The sequence below is a fragment of the Cebus imitator genome, unplaced genomic scaffold (assembly GCF_001604975.1).
Source record: "Cebus imitator isolate Cc_AM_T3 unplaced genomic scaffold, Cebus_imitator-1.0 Scaffold191, whole genome shotgun sequence".
Taxonomy (NCBI): domain Eukaryota; kingdom Metazoa; phylum Chordata; class Mammalia; order Primates; family Cebidae; genus Cebus; species Cebus imitator.
Genome location: NW_016107506.1, coordinates 2695496 through 2711763, shown reverse-complemented (window position 1 = coordinate 2711763; position 16268 = coordinate 2695496). Strand labels below are relative to the sequence as shown.

At 36.3% G+C, this 16268-nt stretch overlaps 1 protein-coding gene across 27 annotated transcripts in view; it reads right to left on the bottom strand.

The window, feature by feature from the left end:
• The window catches only part of MAP2 (microtubule associated protein 2), a 303522-nt gene that overhangs the window by 96726 nt on the left and 190528 nt on the right, over positions 1-16268 (bottom strand). For all 27 annotated transcript variants that reach the window (XM_037745066.1, XM_037745079.1, XM_037745071.1 and 24 more), the window contains one exon: positions 9524-9600. The gene's annotated coding sequence lies outside the window, so the exon portion shown is untranslated. The remainder of the gene's footprint in view (positions 1-9523; positions 9601-16268) is intronic.

The window sequence follows — 16268 nt, the reverse complement described above, 5'->3', positions numbered from 1 at the left end:
TATAGCTACTGTACAATTCTTAGCTTCCCTTGCAATTAAGTGTATTTAAATTACTGAGTTCAAACCAATGGCAGGTGAACAAAAGAAGTGCTATGTACACTTCAAAGATCACCTCATGTGCAACTGCTGCATGCTACTTGTTGGTCTTTTTCCTTCTACTCACTGGATGCAGAAAATAACAAAGCAAAGCCACACGTGGAAGGAAACTGGACCCTGGCTAACTACAAAGAGAACAAACAATGTTTCAATTGGAACACCCAACCTGGACTGTTGGGTGAGCAAGAAAAAAAATTATAACACATTCCTAGATCTGTTTGTTACAGCAATGAGCGAATCCTAGCTAAGATACTTTGAAGAAAAGTATAATGAGATTTTCCAAAAAATAGATGAGACTAATAGAAGAAACAGGATTAAATGTAACATTGAAGTCACTGTCCCCAATTTATTGCCTGCACAGCAAATCTTGACAGCAACTAGAACACCCTGTGGGAGGTGGAGTGGGAGAAGTGAGAGAGCAAACTTGAGGAAAGAGAATTTCCTGCAGCTCTTCCTAAATTTCTCTCTTCATGCCCTTCTCTGGTGTAGCTGGAGCAAAGATGGCCCAGCTTCTGGGTTGGTCCTTTTGTAACATCTGCTTTCTGGTCAGCGTGGGGACAGAATGTGCAATCACATTCAGGGAATCTTAGGACAGCTTGATGTTTGCCAAAAGCAAAGCAGAAGCCCTCCCTTTCCTGAGATGGTAAAAGACAGAAGCCCTGCACAGGGTCTACGTCTTGTCTTGTCTCTCCAGGGCCTCTTCATTTGTCCTCATTGTTGTCACCTTTTTTAGAGGAATGGGTGGCCCTCATTTTGTTAATCTATTTGCTCTTTAACAAATCTTTTTCCTGCCTCCTCCAAAACTTTGTCAAATATCCCCTCATGGTCTCACAATGCTGGCTCATTCTTCTTCCTTTTCTTACTTTCTGACTACAAACATAGACTTTTTTTTCCTACCCAAAACAAACCCCCTTTCTGCCCCACACAGGAAAGGATAATAAACAGTAACCATCACCATAAAATCTATTTTGTAAATCTGCCATCTCAAGGCTACAGCTCATTTCTGTTCACCTCTTTAATCCATTTATCAACTACTCACTCTTTTACTCATAACTTAGTAACAACTATTAACAACAATTTACTAAATATTGTTTTGTTTAAAATCTAATAACATGGTTTTGGAAGCACAATTATGGACGTGATGAAACTGTTGCCTTTGAGGCGTTACCAAGTGGATCGGAATAACGACATGCCAAGATGATTTTTCTATAGTATAGATACATTTAAAAGGCTACAGATGCCCCTCATTGCCTAAAGGCACAATTAACACTACTTTTTTAGAACTAGAAAAAAAAGCTTCATAGAAGGAATGGCATTTGAATTGAATAGACATAGGCTTGTAAGGCAGACAAGGGGAACGTGGGTACTTAGACAGGAGTAACAGAAATAACAAGGGTGATGGTTGTGACATACAAAAAGAAATAATTAAATCGAGGAAGCAACAGGTCACCTGCTGAGGTTAGAATGAAGAAAAGGCAATTGAGTAGAAAAGAAAGACTGAAGATTGTCCAGAAACAGTTGCTTTGACCCCTGTTCTAAATGGTGTTTAATATGTTTGGACCTTTAGACTGTAGGAAAATTTGAAGCAGGAAAAAAGAAATTTCTGATACATACTAAAAATTACACAGTGACAGCATGGAGGAGAGTCAGTTTATAAAGGATTCAGAACAGGGAAACAAAGGCCACTGAAAGGTTCAGGTAGATGCACTGGGCTGAGGGAGTAAGAGTGAGGAAGGGGATGGCTCAGCTTTCTGAGATACTTCAGAGCTTGGTGCCTGGACGAATTTAGGAATTACAGCAAGAGGATTAAACAATAGATTCTTGAATTTCTACTTGGACATCTTGAGGGATAGCAATGGATATACATTAAAACTTTGGATGCCAGGAAGAGTACAGAGGAACATGTGAGTTTGTGATGCCTGATGATGGATGGGCATGGCCAGGGCATGGTAGAAAGTCTGAGGGATGGAGTTGAAGATAGAGACTTTGAGGTTACTGTTTTCCTGTCTCTTAATAGTCACTGATAACCTATTAAGCATGAAGTATGATACGTTTTGTTGTTTGTTTCTCTTCTCTTGACTTAAATGTCATTTTCTGGAATAACAACCTTGGTTCATGTTAGGCATGATTCCTTCTAAATATCCTTCTAATTTTTCTCTGTTTCTCCACTTCTCCCCACCAATGTGAATGTTCCCTAATGTTCTTTGTTCTTTTCTGGCATTATTTTCTTCTTTATGGCCCTTCACTCAAAATACTTCAGATACTGGATATGTAGAGGAGTACCTAATCCATAATTCCAGTCCTGATCATTTTCCTTAGCTACAGACTTCTTTTCCACTCATTTTCTTGTCCAATACCACGTTGAAGGTGTAAACACATATTAGTGATGTAAACCTCCAATTTCATTTTGCTTCAGAATCTACTGTCTAATTCATTCTACATATCTTTGCCAGTATAATCAAACTTCCAAATTTGATCACATCATTCCTCTGCTCAGAAACCGTGTTGCCTACTGAATCCTCCTAGCTAATGAATAAAGTACACACCCCAAGGTTAGGTTTCATATCGTCTCCACTCTCCTATTTCAATTTACTCCTTCTGACTCAACTCAGTCTCCTACCTTACATAATCCAATTAAAATGGACTTAGGGTTTCTTTTAACACATATTGCAGTTTCATGCATCTACACAATTCCTTATTTGGATTTTTCCCATGCTTTGTAGAACAGAGACTTGAACAAGGTAGGGTTAAAATATTTTAAGGAGTAAATAGATCTTTGCTTCATCACACACTCTTTTCTCTCTTGTAAAAACAAGACTGGCTTGAAAAGAAGTTCATATTTTTTTTACATATTTCTGTGAGAATTAAGCAATTATTATGCTGAGTTTAGATTATGACCATTGGGAAAATGTTTCCTTATTTACTACTTTTTTTTTTTTTTTTGCCTATAGTAGAAGCCTGAGGGGAAAAGGGGGAACTGATCAAACATACCACTTCTGGGAAACCAGCCATTCACCTCCTCAGGAACAGCTAGGTCCACAGGACAGTTGTCTGCTTGCAAAGTTCTTCATATCACACTCTATCCATGGTGGTCTTTGAAACTATACATACTGAAATGTTGGTTTATGGTGTGCGTGTAAATGCACAGATATCCACGTACCTGCACGCCTCTTGCTAAGTTCACATTTTTCATATTGCATCACAGGGACAGTACAGACAGATGAATGCATCTTATAAACAGTTTTATTCTTACAAGAAAATGTGGCAAGCTAAAGGCTGAATGCTAACTTTGCACCTGAAATTCTTCCTTAAGCTGACTGTTCTGTCTTCAGATTTGTCTATGACAGTCATTTTGCTCTATTCTCTTTTCTATTCCACCTATTCTCTTTTCTTTTCTTGCAGCTCCCTTCAATCTTGAAAAATGCTACTTTCTAGCCCAAGGGGCAAGGAGAGCTTAAACAAGACTTTCAAGGGCTTATAGATATCCTCAGTTTCAGAGCACCAATCAATAGGGAAAAGACTCTTGATCAGTATAGTAACTGAGTTTTCATGAGTTCACAACCATAAAATACATGTAAGTACTTGAATAAGAAGGAAAAAATAGTATGTAGTGAACATTCCCCAAAGTATCAATTATACAAAAACCAGAGACAAAAGTCCTTATCCCTTTGTCTTTTCCTTGGAGACTGGCTATACTCCCTGCTCTTCTAATCCCTTAACATCCTACTCTTTGACTCTTTATATACCAATGAAATTCAGTGATGGGGAATTTTGTGGAAGGGAAGACTTAGGGTATAAATAAATTGTACCATGAAATTTTTTAATAGCTTGTGAGGGTGTCTTACCATCAAGACTCTGTTTCACTGATTATTCTTTCTTCTTTCCACCCATAGGTATAGGATCCTGGCATCTATATAGGTACCACCTGTCTATTCCATTGACCACAGCTTATTAACTAAGCAGCTCAGGTCATTAAAAATTGATACACTGTTTGAAGCTGGCATTTATGAGAAGGCACACAGGAGGGAAATCTAGTCTCTAGTCTCTATGTAAAGAGTTATCTATAGTCACCTGAATTAAAGGGAGCTACAGAGAAGTCGGGCTGAGGAGCCCAAGAGAGACTGGGAAAATGGTGGCTTTGGTTCCTGGCTCTTGTTTGGTTTCTGATTCTAGACCTTCACAAGATCTGTTTCGGAGCCCTTGGATTATGAGGTCGATCAGGAACCATATAATAATCTTCCCTATTCTGCTTAATCAAAGTGACTTATAGCCAGTAAAAGAACTATTTTCACAATACCCATGCCTGGACCACCATTTTTAAAAAGGCTAAGCATTGGAAAAAGTGCTCATCAGCACCATTCTTTTTTCTTTTGCTATCTCCAATTGGTCGAACTGTTAAAAGACTAGACTTAATAACAGCACCCTTCTAATAACAACTACAGCCTTTTGAAGCAGGTGGTGCCTACCTCTGCCTACAGATTCCAGCCCAAACAATCTGCCCAGAATTACTGAGAAATCAGTAGAATATGCTGATGACTCAGCCTGTAAGTAGGAGGGCTGTTATTGTTATTTTAACTCCTGCCAGAGTATGTGGGCAATTCTCCCTCTTTCTGTCTCTAGTTAACTATGAGAGATCCCTCTTCAAAACCTCATCCTTGGAATAGGTTCTTGCTCAATAAGAGCCAGAGTAGCTTGAGGTCTGGATATGACTGCCAGCTGATAGTACAGAATTGAATAGGCTTTTATAATGGGAGCATCTGATACCCGAATTTACCAACAGAATTTATTTTTAGAATGCTTAATCTGTCTTTAAAATTATTTGCACAGAGTGCCACGGAGCGGAGCTGAATGCTGATAAAGTAGTAATCAGTGCAAGTCAAAGTACTTATTTTCAGAGAGGATGGTGAAAATACCAGGCTTTCTTTCTCATTTCCTTAAATGTTGGGGTATTGTGGTGCTACTGTTTGTCTTTCCCTTGCCAAATATTCTCAAAAATATAAACACTCATCAAGTGCTTCTCCTAGGAATATTGTAAAAAATAAAACAAACGAACAAAAAAAAAAAACCCAGCCTATTTTACAGAAAATTGTCTTAAAGGATAAACTTTGCTCATATATGAGTGATGAAAAGATAGAAATCTATTCTGAAGATAAAGTCAAGTCTAACCTATGTTGAATGTGGTAAATCTTAGTAGTATTATTTAGTTAAAAGACTGCAAGGAATAATAAATATTTTCTGCTCTTCACCTGGCTTTCTCATCCAGCTAATTTGTTCCTGATTTGCCTATGTGCATTTTTCCTTCTTCTGATATTATACATTATGGCTTGAAATTATAAATCAGCAAAATAAAGTTTCTTACAATGCTATAAAATCATGCGTCAAAAACATGAAAGTGCTTTAGCATTGCAGATGTGATGGCCTCTGTTGAAACAAACCAAAGGAATCCTTAAAAGGGCAACGATTATTACTGTTGTGCATTAAGTGTATTCTGTGTGCACAGCATCTACCTGTATTGTTCCATGGTAACTCTTGCATAGCTAGTCATCCCTTTAGCAAGTGAGGGCCCATCCACCAAGATAGGTGGTAGTTCTAGGGGCTAGTGATACAGCTCTGAACATCACAGTCTCTGCTCTCCATGAGAGGAGATCATGTTGAGATGATGTCAGGAAGGTAGAAGATGCCAGTATATGTAGCATCTTATTGGCCATTGTAGGAATATGGGCTATATTACAGGCAGCCATTGGTGGATTCTGAATAGGAGAGTCATATCAATTAAGGTGTTTTTAAAAGATCATTCTGACTCCATGTGAACAACAGACTACAGGAAAACAAGACTGGGCACAGGGGGTTATGATCGTAGTAAAAATGAGAGACAGTGGATGTGAATGATATAGATAGAGATGATAAGACATAAGATCCTGAACAGGCATGAGCTTGGTACTGTACTTACCTACTATGAAGCTTAAAGAGATTAAATTATGCCTTTAACAGGTGGCGCATGCTGGAAACAAACTTTTCAGAGTTGCTAACCACTGCTCTCTAATATTTAAGGGAGTTTTGGTGTGAAAAATATGTGAATTCTTTTTTTTTTTTTTTGAGATGGAGTCTTACTCTGTCACCCAGACTTGTGTCCAGTGGTGTGTTCTCAGCTCATTGCAACCTCCACCTCTGGGGTTCAAGCAATTCTCCTGCCTCAGCCTCCTGAGTAGCTGGGATTATAGGCACGTGCCGCCACACCCGCTTAATTTTTATATTTTTAGTAGAGATGGGATTTCACCATGTTGGTCAGGCTGGTCTTGAATTCCTGACCTCATGATCCACCTACCTCAGCCTCCCAAAGTTCTGGTATTACAGGCATGAGCCACCATGCCTGGCAGAAAAATATGTGAATTCTGTATAAGTTAGTAAGACTCAAACTTCAACCACATTTAGAAGGACATATGTTAGGATAGAAGTATTCAACTCTAAATTCACGGAATATGAGAATTAGTAATATTAGCAAATGATTGCAAAGATTTTGTCATTTTCAAAACATTTGCATTCCCATTATCCTGTGCAGTTTAATTGAATTGGCATGGCTAGGTAATTTCAAAGATAATCATCTGGTAAATAGTGTAATGATGTCACAACAAAATAAAAATGTCCAGTTAAATGGTCACATTTAGTGGCATCACTAAATGAATCTTCATGGTTTTCAATAGCCTGTTTTCTCATTTTAAGTATTGTGTCTTCCTTGCTTTCCTAACATTGACCTTCTACTCATATAAAAGGATTCCAATAAATATTAGTGGCATAAATAAAATTTCTATTTATGTGACAAACAGATTAGGTTTTTCCAATTTATTTTCTGGTAGGCAGAATAGCTTCAGGGCCTGAAAGAGATGAGTTTGAATCCAGACTCTGTAATCATTATACAATCTTGAATAAGTTACCTGAGGTATTTGGGCCTTATTTTCCTCCTGTGCAAAATGGTAATGCATTTTTGACCTAAGATATTTACATAAAATCTCATATTTACTCATATTTGCCCAGAAAGGTTAGTTTTCTCTTCCTCTTTCTTCCCCAACTCTGACAAAATAATTTATTTCCCTCAGAAAATAAAAGTTGGGAAAGAGTCTATGTCTAACTATTTCACTACAATATACTGACATTTCTTTTACCTTAAACAAATTCTAAAATTAGCTATAGTGTTAGAATAAAATTTGAAAAAAAAAATCTTCTGTTTTAATATCTTTGATTATTTTCTAGGAGAATATGAGCAACTCCTGGGCCAAACAAAGGTATTTTACTTTTAAGTTATCTTCATGGGACAAACAATGGTATTTGACTTTTAAGTTATCTTCATGGACAAAACAAAGGTATTTGACTTTTAAGTATCTTAAATTCCAAAAGTAGTAATTTATACTATATTTAGGAATAGTAAGTATTTCATGTATAAGGAGATAAAACAGATTCTAACTATTATAGCAAAAAAGTGAAAATCATGAATCTCATTAGATTAGTAAGATCTTTACAAGCCAAATTAAAAAAAAATGTTTTTCTAGTTGAAAAACATAAAACATAAGCAGGATTAGTATGATATTATATATTAAAAACTTTCAATTCCTTATACATAAATCCAAAATACGGTTTGCAAGTCATGCTTAAACCATTTTAACATTAAACCTTTAAAATGCTGAAAGTTATTTAGAAATAATAATTAATAATACTAAGCACCAGAAGATTAAAACATTAAAATGAGTCAACTTTATAACAGAAGGTGTCAACCAGATCTTCATCTCTCTATATGAAAGAGTCTCTACATATAATGTTGGGTGAAGACGAGCTGCAAAAGAATATCAACAGTGTGATGCCCTTTAAGTAAACTTTTAAAAGGTTAATAATTGTTTGACACTTGTTTCTTACACATGTCATAGCACTGTTAGAACACACATAGGAAGGTTATGTTATCTTTAGGGTTTTGACTTCTCTGGAAGAATGGAAGAAACTAAAAAGGAAGCAGGAAGGGCTTTGATGACATCTGTGATGGTTTATTTCTTTAGATAAGATTTTAATAGAGCTGAATGTTAGCATTTGTTTAATCTGTGTGATGGATACTTAGGGTTTGCTATCTTTTTTTTTTTTTTTTGAGACAGAGTCTCACACTGTCACCTAGGCTGGAGTGCAATGGTATGATCTCAGCTCACTGCAACCTCTGCTAAGTCAGGAGAATTCAAGCAATTCTCCTGACTTAGCCTCCCGAGTAGCTGGGATTACAGGCACCCACCACCACATCTGGCCAAGTGTTTGTACTTTTAGTAGAGACGAAGTTTCACTACGTTGGCCAGGCTGGTCTCAAACTCCTGACCTCGTGATACGCCTGCCTCGGCCTCCCAAAATGCTGGGATTATAGGCATGAGCCACTGCACCCGGCCTATAATTTTTTTATATTTTGCTTTGAACATCTTATAAATTTTCTTGCTTAAAAACAAAATAAATAATAACAGCAAGAAAGTGAATCCTGCTGTGGCCAATTTAAGATAGCATATTCAGTACTTCTAATAAAAAAAACTAAATTAAAATATATTTCCTAGAATAAGAAATCATTCATTTATAATCTTTCCATAATTGTATTATGCTTTTATCATAGGAATTTGGGTTTAAAGATGTAAAATAAAGAATAATATTGTTTCTGCTTGTAACTGAGCTAATGTGTATGTATTCTTTTACTTACTCATGCAAAAATTTTGTAAGTAACAAATGCAAACATAAAATGTAAGGTTACCTGCTATGCATTTACTGCTCGTTCAGTAAATGCACTATATTATTTTTATTCCATTAATTTGGATAAAAACTGCTCAAAAGGTAGGAGAGTCTGACTGGTAGACATTTCTGCCACAATATGAAACCACTTTCCTAATAACAGCTAAGGCTGGTGCTCTTTCCAGTGCCTGCTTCCAGAGCCATGTATTCCAACTGAGGTGAATCCCTGCATCCACCTCCTCTCTCTCTGCCTCATGCCTGTAATCTATAAAATGGGGATGATCCCCATATCTACGTCATAGAGCTGTTTAAGAAATAAATGAATTGATTTATGCAAATTAAGTCATGTAGGACCATGCCTGGATGTGATAGGTGCTGAGGAAATACCATTGGCATTGTTAACCACAGCAGGAGAGAGACAGGCTGAGTTCAATCCTGATTCAGAGAAAGAGCTTGCCATTCTCTTACTATTAAGTCAACTCAAAACTGTGAAGTGCTGTTTTAATAATACTAAACTTATTAGCTATTAACTATTAAAACATTAGAAATAACTATTTGTAAGTTATTTCTCCATTGCTAAAATGAATTGTTACTTATTTAAAGATTTTAAAAATTAAAGGTTAGCAAAGAGTTATTTTTCACAATTGTGGGTAATTTTTTCAGAGTAGAGAGAGTAGGGTCTTACCTATTCAAGGAAGTAGTAAAATACAAAGTTCGTTATGTCGTGTTCTCAAAGGGTTGATAATATTTTCTAGCTTCTTTCTGTTAAAAAAAATAGAAAATTAATAATTTAATCCCTGATCCATGTACATTAATGACATCAAGTAGCTCAGCAACAAATTTCATCTTGTGGCTTTTTTTGTATTTGGCAACTACGAGACTATGAGATGGATATCCTCATGGTTCTTTATAGTGGTCATACGTTGAGCATTTGCCAATGGCTAGGCACCATTGCAGATAGAATGGAGCAGTGAAAATGCTAACTGCTGCATGCTTTTTCTCACTTTTAGATTCACTCCAGTGGCACTTTATAGGTATTACATCCAAGGAAGAATAAATTTTTTAATTGTCTTCAGCTAATAAATAGCAGACAATCATATTTTCTCCCAAGAGAATACATTCATTCTAATAAATCATTAATTATATCCAGTAATCTTAAAAGGACTGGGCCTCCAGCCCAAGCTGCATTGATTCTCTCCAGCACAGGATGGAGAATAATTTTTTAACAACTCATTAAATTTTCTCCATGGAGTACTAAACTAATTTTGACATTCAGAATCCTAAAAGTCATTCTGGATTAGTAGTTCTGCTTAGGAACTCCACTTAAAACAATACAGAATACTTCTTCCTGGAGTGGTACGTAGAAATAAGTAGAATTACTAGAAAGCACTATGCTCGTTTTCTACTTCATAAGCCATTCAGGAGGACTACTTCATCTACAAGGACTACAAAGGATGCATAATACATAAGGGATTGCAGAGCTGAGGCCCATTTTAAAGTCCAGCTCTCTTAGTTGTCTAAATCTATGTATCCCCATGCATTTTGTCAGGACCTGTGTGATTTTACTTCTAGTAGGGTGGGCCCCATGATATCCTCAAGGAAGATGTTGCTCTACAGGTAAGGAACCCAGACTCAAACTCTGATAGCTATGAACTCTTCTTTAAGACCCAGTAGGAAATGCAAATTGGAAAGACAAGATGCAGATGGCTCAATTTTTCTCTATGAGCCTCTAAAGACCAATGTGTATATGGATATGAGCAGACAAAGGTTGATTCAAAAGCAGAAAATATGGTGCAGGAGCAAACAAGTCCTATTAGTACATATTCAAGTTAGAAAGGCTTAACATTTAAATAAACATTTATAAAAATGTCTGCAGGCAAGAAAAAACATGGTAGAATTGTCCATTCCCTGTAATAATTTGAATAACTATTTTAAAAAGAAAGATTTGACCATCTAATTCTTTGCACACAGCTTTTTTTTTCTTTAGTCCAGCTCAGTGGTTCTCACATTTAAAATATATATAACAATATAGTACATAGTTCTATACACAATAACTTAAGACTATTTAGAGAATTTTTAAGGATAGTTTTGATTATAAGTAAATTAAACCTTCTAGGTTGGTTTTAGAACTAAAGTAAAATGGTAGGCCAGCTCTGGAGCTTATTCAGATGAAAGAGTCTTTGCGTACTTAACAAATGAATGCTGGCTAAAATATCATGTTTTATTTTCTCTTGAAATTATATATTTTTCTTAAATTTCTTAAAGTGCCTGTTTTTTTGTACTTCATCCTCATGATTTTTAAGTAAGCACACATGCATATGGATAAGTGAGTACACATTTTATGTGTATGTCTTTTACCCTAGCAAAAATAAGAAAAAAAATGAATTTTATAAAATATGAATCAGGAAACTATGGTCCATGGGCCAGAACCATCCTGCTGTTTCTACGTACAGTGCTATTGGCACATAGCCACTCCCACACACTTCCGTGCGGTATATGGCTGCTTTCATGCCATAATGCCAGAGTTGAATGGTTTTGACAGATATATGGCCTACAAAGCTCAAAATATTTACTATCTGGCCATTTACAGAAAACATTTAACTTATCTGATATCAAAGAGTATGTTCATTATTTGAGTAATATTAAAAACACCACTAAAAAAATCCTTTTAGTCTTTCCAAAAACTAACTCAGTAGTTATATATGAATGAAAGTTAAATTCTAACCGTAAACATTTAAAAGCTTATTTCATCCCAAAAGAACTGGGAAATTCCTGGCCAAAGGATGAGATGATTATTAAAAAATTCAGGGCACTCAGTACCTATTAGTCATTAAAAGAATGCCCAATTTTCACATAATCTTGATTTTTATGAGGTTTTATTATAAAAAATAGAAATAACTATATTTTTCTAGCTTTATGAGAAAGAGATACATGCTATCTGGAATTTATTTTCAAAGAGCAACTTATGGCCTATTCCACAAGGCATATAAAATTTTAAATTAACATAGGTTAGTCAGAAGTAATCATTTTACCCATATAAATAGCATTACATTACTTTAACATTAATTTTTGTTACATTGATGGCACAGTTTTAGCATCACTTTATATAGAGTAGCTGCAACATGCCTAAAATAGTATTAGCAAACATTTACACAGAATTTATTTTGTGCCAGACAATGATCCAAGCACTTCATATGTATTAAGTTATTCCTCACTACCATCGTCTATTATCGTCCCCATTTCACAGATGAGAAAACAGGCCAAGAGAGTTTAAGTGTCCTTCCCAGCATCACCAAGCTAGAAAGTGCCCCAATGTTTTAGCTACATACCAACTCCACAGACGCTGAGAACTGGTTTTGGTTCTTTGACTCTGGCTAGGGACAGTTTTGAGTATAAGGGCTTGTGGCTTCTCTGAGGAGTGATATTTCACTGATGGCAACTTTCAATTTACTAGAAGTACCTACAAAGTACTTTTATTATTCAGCATATACAGCTTCTTGAACAAACTGTAATATACTCAGCCACAGTTCTGCCTCCCATTTTATCATTTCTACCAGGTTTACCACCTGGTAGATGCCACCTTCCAGAACCTTTTAGAGCCAAATATGAACACTGTTGAGAATCATGACTTAACAACACGTGACAAAGTCAACTGGTTAACAATTATATTTAAGAGTTAGCCTACATAAGGGAGAGAATACGATGTACACTGCACATTGGCATCACAAAGTAAGCTGAATAAATCATTTAATAAGGAACCCAAAATAATTGTTCAGCTATAATAAGTCAGCTTTTATCCCCTGGTTACTCCATAAAATAGGATATGCATGCAATAGTCTTAGGCTGCATATATGTTTGGCTGTTGGCATATTTATGTCCAAGTTATTTACTTCCCGCAGCATTGAAGTTAGAATGATAAATTCATGCAGATTTTCAGAGTCTCCTGGAGAAAATATTGCCATGGTGTGGTTTTCTCAACTGATGTAAGAGCTCGTGTTTTATTAAACAACAAAGTCAACAAGATAAAATCTTCCCTGGATTGTTGAGCCAGGATATACTCTTTATTTTCTTTTGAAACACATTCTCCCATAAGTATCATTTAGTTTTTAAATCTCATGTTTGATAGACTTTGCCAGATAAGCAAAGCATTGACTGGGTGCCGAGGCAGGTGGATCACCTGAAGTCAGAAGTTCAAGACCAGCCTGGCCAACATGGCAAATCCCCATCTCTATTAAAAATACGAAAATTAGCTGGACATGGTGGTACACGCCTGTAATCTCAGCTACTCAGGAAGCTGAGGCAAAAGAATCTCTTGAATCTGGGAGGCCGAGGTTGCAGTGAACTGAGATCGCGCCATTGCACTCCAGCCTGGGTGACAGAGCAAGACTATCTCTCTCAAAAAAAAAAAAAATAAAAAATATATTGAAATGCCTGAAGTTGATGGCATCCTGAATACCCTCCCTCCCTCACTCTCTGTCTCTCCCTCTCTGTCTCTCTTTTCTTTCTCTCTTTTCCCTCCCTTCCTTCCTTTTTCTTTCTCTTTCTTTCTTTTGAGGCAGAGGTTCACTCTTATTGCCCAGGTCTGCCAGGCTGGAGTGCAATGGCATGATCTCAGCTCATTGCAATCTCTGCCTCCCAGGTTCAAGTGATTCTTGTGCCTCAGCCCCCTGAGTAGCTGGGATTACAGGCATGTATCACAATTTGCAACTAATTTTTGTATTTCTAATAGAGATGGGGTTTCACCATGTTGGTCAGTCTGGTCTTGAACTCCTGACCTCAGATGATTCATCCACCTTGGCCTCCCAAGGTGCTGGGATTATAGGCATAAGCCACTGTGCCCGGCTTCAGAATAGTGTTTCTAAAGGCTAAACTTAATCTCAATGACTAGCATTAGGCTGTTCAGTCAATTCTCAAATAAACAACAATAACATTGTACTCCACTTCCACTATCAATCTGATCTACCAAGATTTTGAGTGATTCATGTAATTTAGTGCACTTGTCCAGGATAACAAGATTTTAGCTATAGAAGACTGAATTTCTCAAACAATTGGGAAAATATCCATTATCCAAGCAGTCTTTTAAATAGGAGAGCAGATGCCAACATAAAATCATTTAGTCTAACATGCTACTAAACCATTTCTATTCCCTAATGTGCTTGTTAATAGAATTAGTTATCTACTTATTTGTGAGTAGAAGGAAGTCATGGTGTACCAAAGGCAGTGACAATTGAATATATCAGAGAAATAATCTTTCTTTCGTGGAGCTTTTGTCAAAGTTCCTTTTAAGAGAAACTTATGTTTCTTGCAAAGGAAACTTATTTCAAAATATAACTTGAAAGAATTAAGAGCTGTTGGCAAATCCCTATTCAAATAACATATGGTCTTTAGTGGAGCAGAGAACTTGGGTGAGGTAGACAGTTAGAATGATCTCCTTTCCTGTCTAAATCCAGTAGCTCCAGGCTACTGCAGAGGACTAACAGGCTGGGTTAAGCTGATTTAGTAGTAAAGATCTAGCCTTGTCTGAAGCATCTCAACATAATTCAAGGCAGTAAAAATAGTATATAAGTAGGTGAAGGATAAACAATTAGATTAGTCAGAAAAGTAAGGCTTAAGTCTCAGAGGCTTTACACAATAAAGGTTATAACCTGTGTACACAAATCCTAATGTGAGTAGGGAGATTCTCCAGGCCACTTCTCTTTCATGTAGTGACGGAGCGATCTAGGTACATCCTTCTTGTGGCTCAACTCATAGCGTTCAGGATTACAGCAGCAGGGAAAGAAGATATCTGGAGGGCTGAGCACAGGCTCTTAAATGCCTTAACGAGGAAGTGACACACATCACCTCCTCTTACAATCCACTGGACTGAACATGTTGCTTAAATACAAAGGGTGGAGAAACATGGGGGATAAGTAGATATCTGATATCTGGTGAGCAATAAATATTTCTACCTTAAGGATGAATAAGTATGATGGATGGGTCCTGAAAATAACAATGCTTGGTGATATCAGCTCAAAACTTACTTTGCCAAATTATTAGCATATGCTGACTCTGATTAAATATATATATATATATAATTTTATAAATAAAATATGAATTGGCACTGCAATATAGAGAACCTTGGGCAGCAATGGGGCACATGCGTCAGTGTTTTTGCTTATTTATATACTACACTGCTGTTTTCTGCTCAGCATCAGAATATAGCTGAAGAAATATAACACTTCTTTGCTTGACAGAAAGCCATCTGTTCATTTGTCTGTAAGTTGCATACAAAACACCAGCCTTTTATTTATTTATTCAATTAACAGATAAAATTATATATATTTATCATGTACAATATGATGCTTTGAAATATGTATACATTGTAGAATGGCAAAATCAAGCTTGCTATCATATGTACTACCTCATGTCATTGTCATTTTTTGTGGTGAGAATACTTAGAATCTATTCTGTTAGCATTTTTCAATATAATATGTTGTTATTAACTGCAGTCACCATATTGTATAATAGATCTCTTGAATTTATTTCCCCTACCAAACAGAAACTTTGTTACCTTTGAGCAACATCTCTCCAACATACCCCCAATATCACTGCCCCAGCCCCTGACAACCACCATTCTACTCTCTACTTCTATGAGATCAACATTTAAAGATTTCACATACAAGTTAAGACCATAAGGAATTTGTCTTTCTGTGTCTGTCTTATTTCATTTAACATAATACCCTCCAAGTTTATCCAAGTAGTTGCAAATCTGTTTCTTTGTTATGGCTGAATGATATTTCATTATGTACATATCCCATATTTTCTTTATCCATTCATCAGTTGATGGACACAGGCTGATTCCATATCTTGGCTATTGTGAATAATGCTGCAATAAACATAGGAGTGCAGGTATCTCTTAGACATTTGATTTCAGTTTCTTTGGATATATATCCAGTAGTAGGATTGCTAGATCATATGATAGTTCTATTTTTAATTTTTTGAAGAACCTCCATACTGTTCTCCACAATGGCTGTACTAATTTATATTCCCACCAACAGTGGGCAAGTGTTTCCTTTTCTCCACATCCTCTCCAACACTTATTGTCTTTTTGATAACAGCCATTCTAACAGAACACCAATCTTTAAAAAATGGTAGAATAAATTAATGCAGGTACCCAGGTTCATGTGGTAGAAGGAGGAAACAACTGGGCAAGGATCAAAGGAAACCAAGCAGGTTCACATGTTGCCATAAGACTTATCTTGCCGGAATATCACTTAGTGACTTATTAGTAGTTCTCATGGTCAAAACTGTTTTTTCAAAATGACAAAATCTGAATTTCTTGGCTTAGTCTCAAGAACTTTTATATTGTGACTATAATGCATCCATCCTGAACTTTCTGTTACAAACACTCACATTTTCTTAGACTAGTTCTTTTGCAGACCTATTAATTC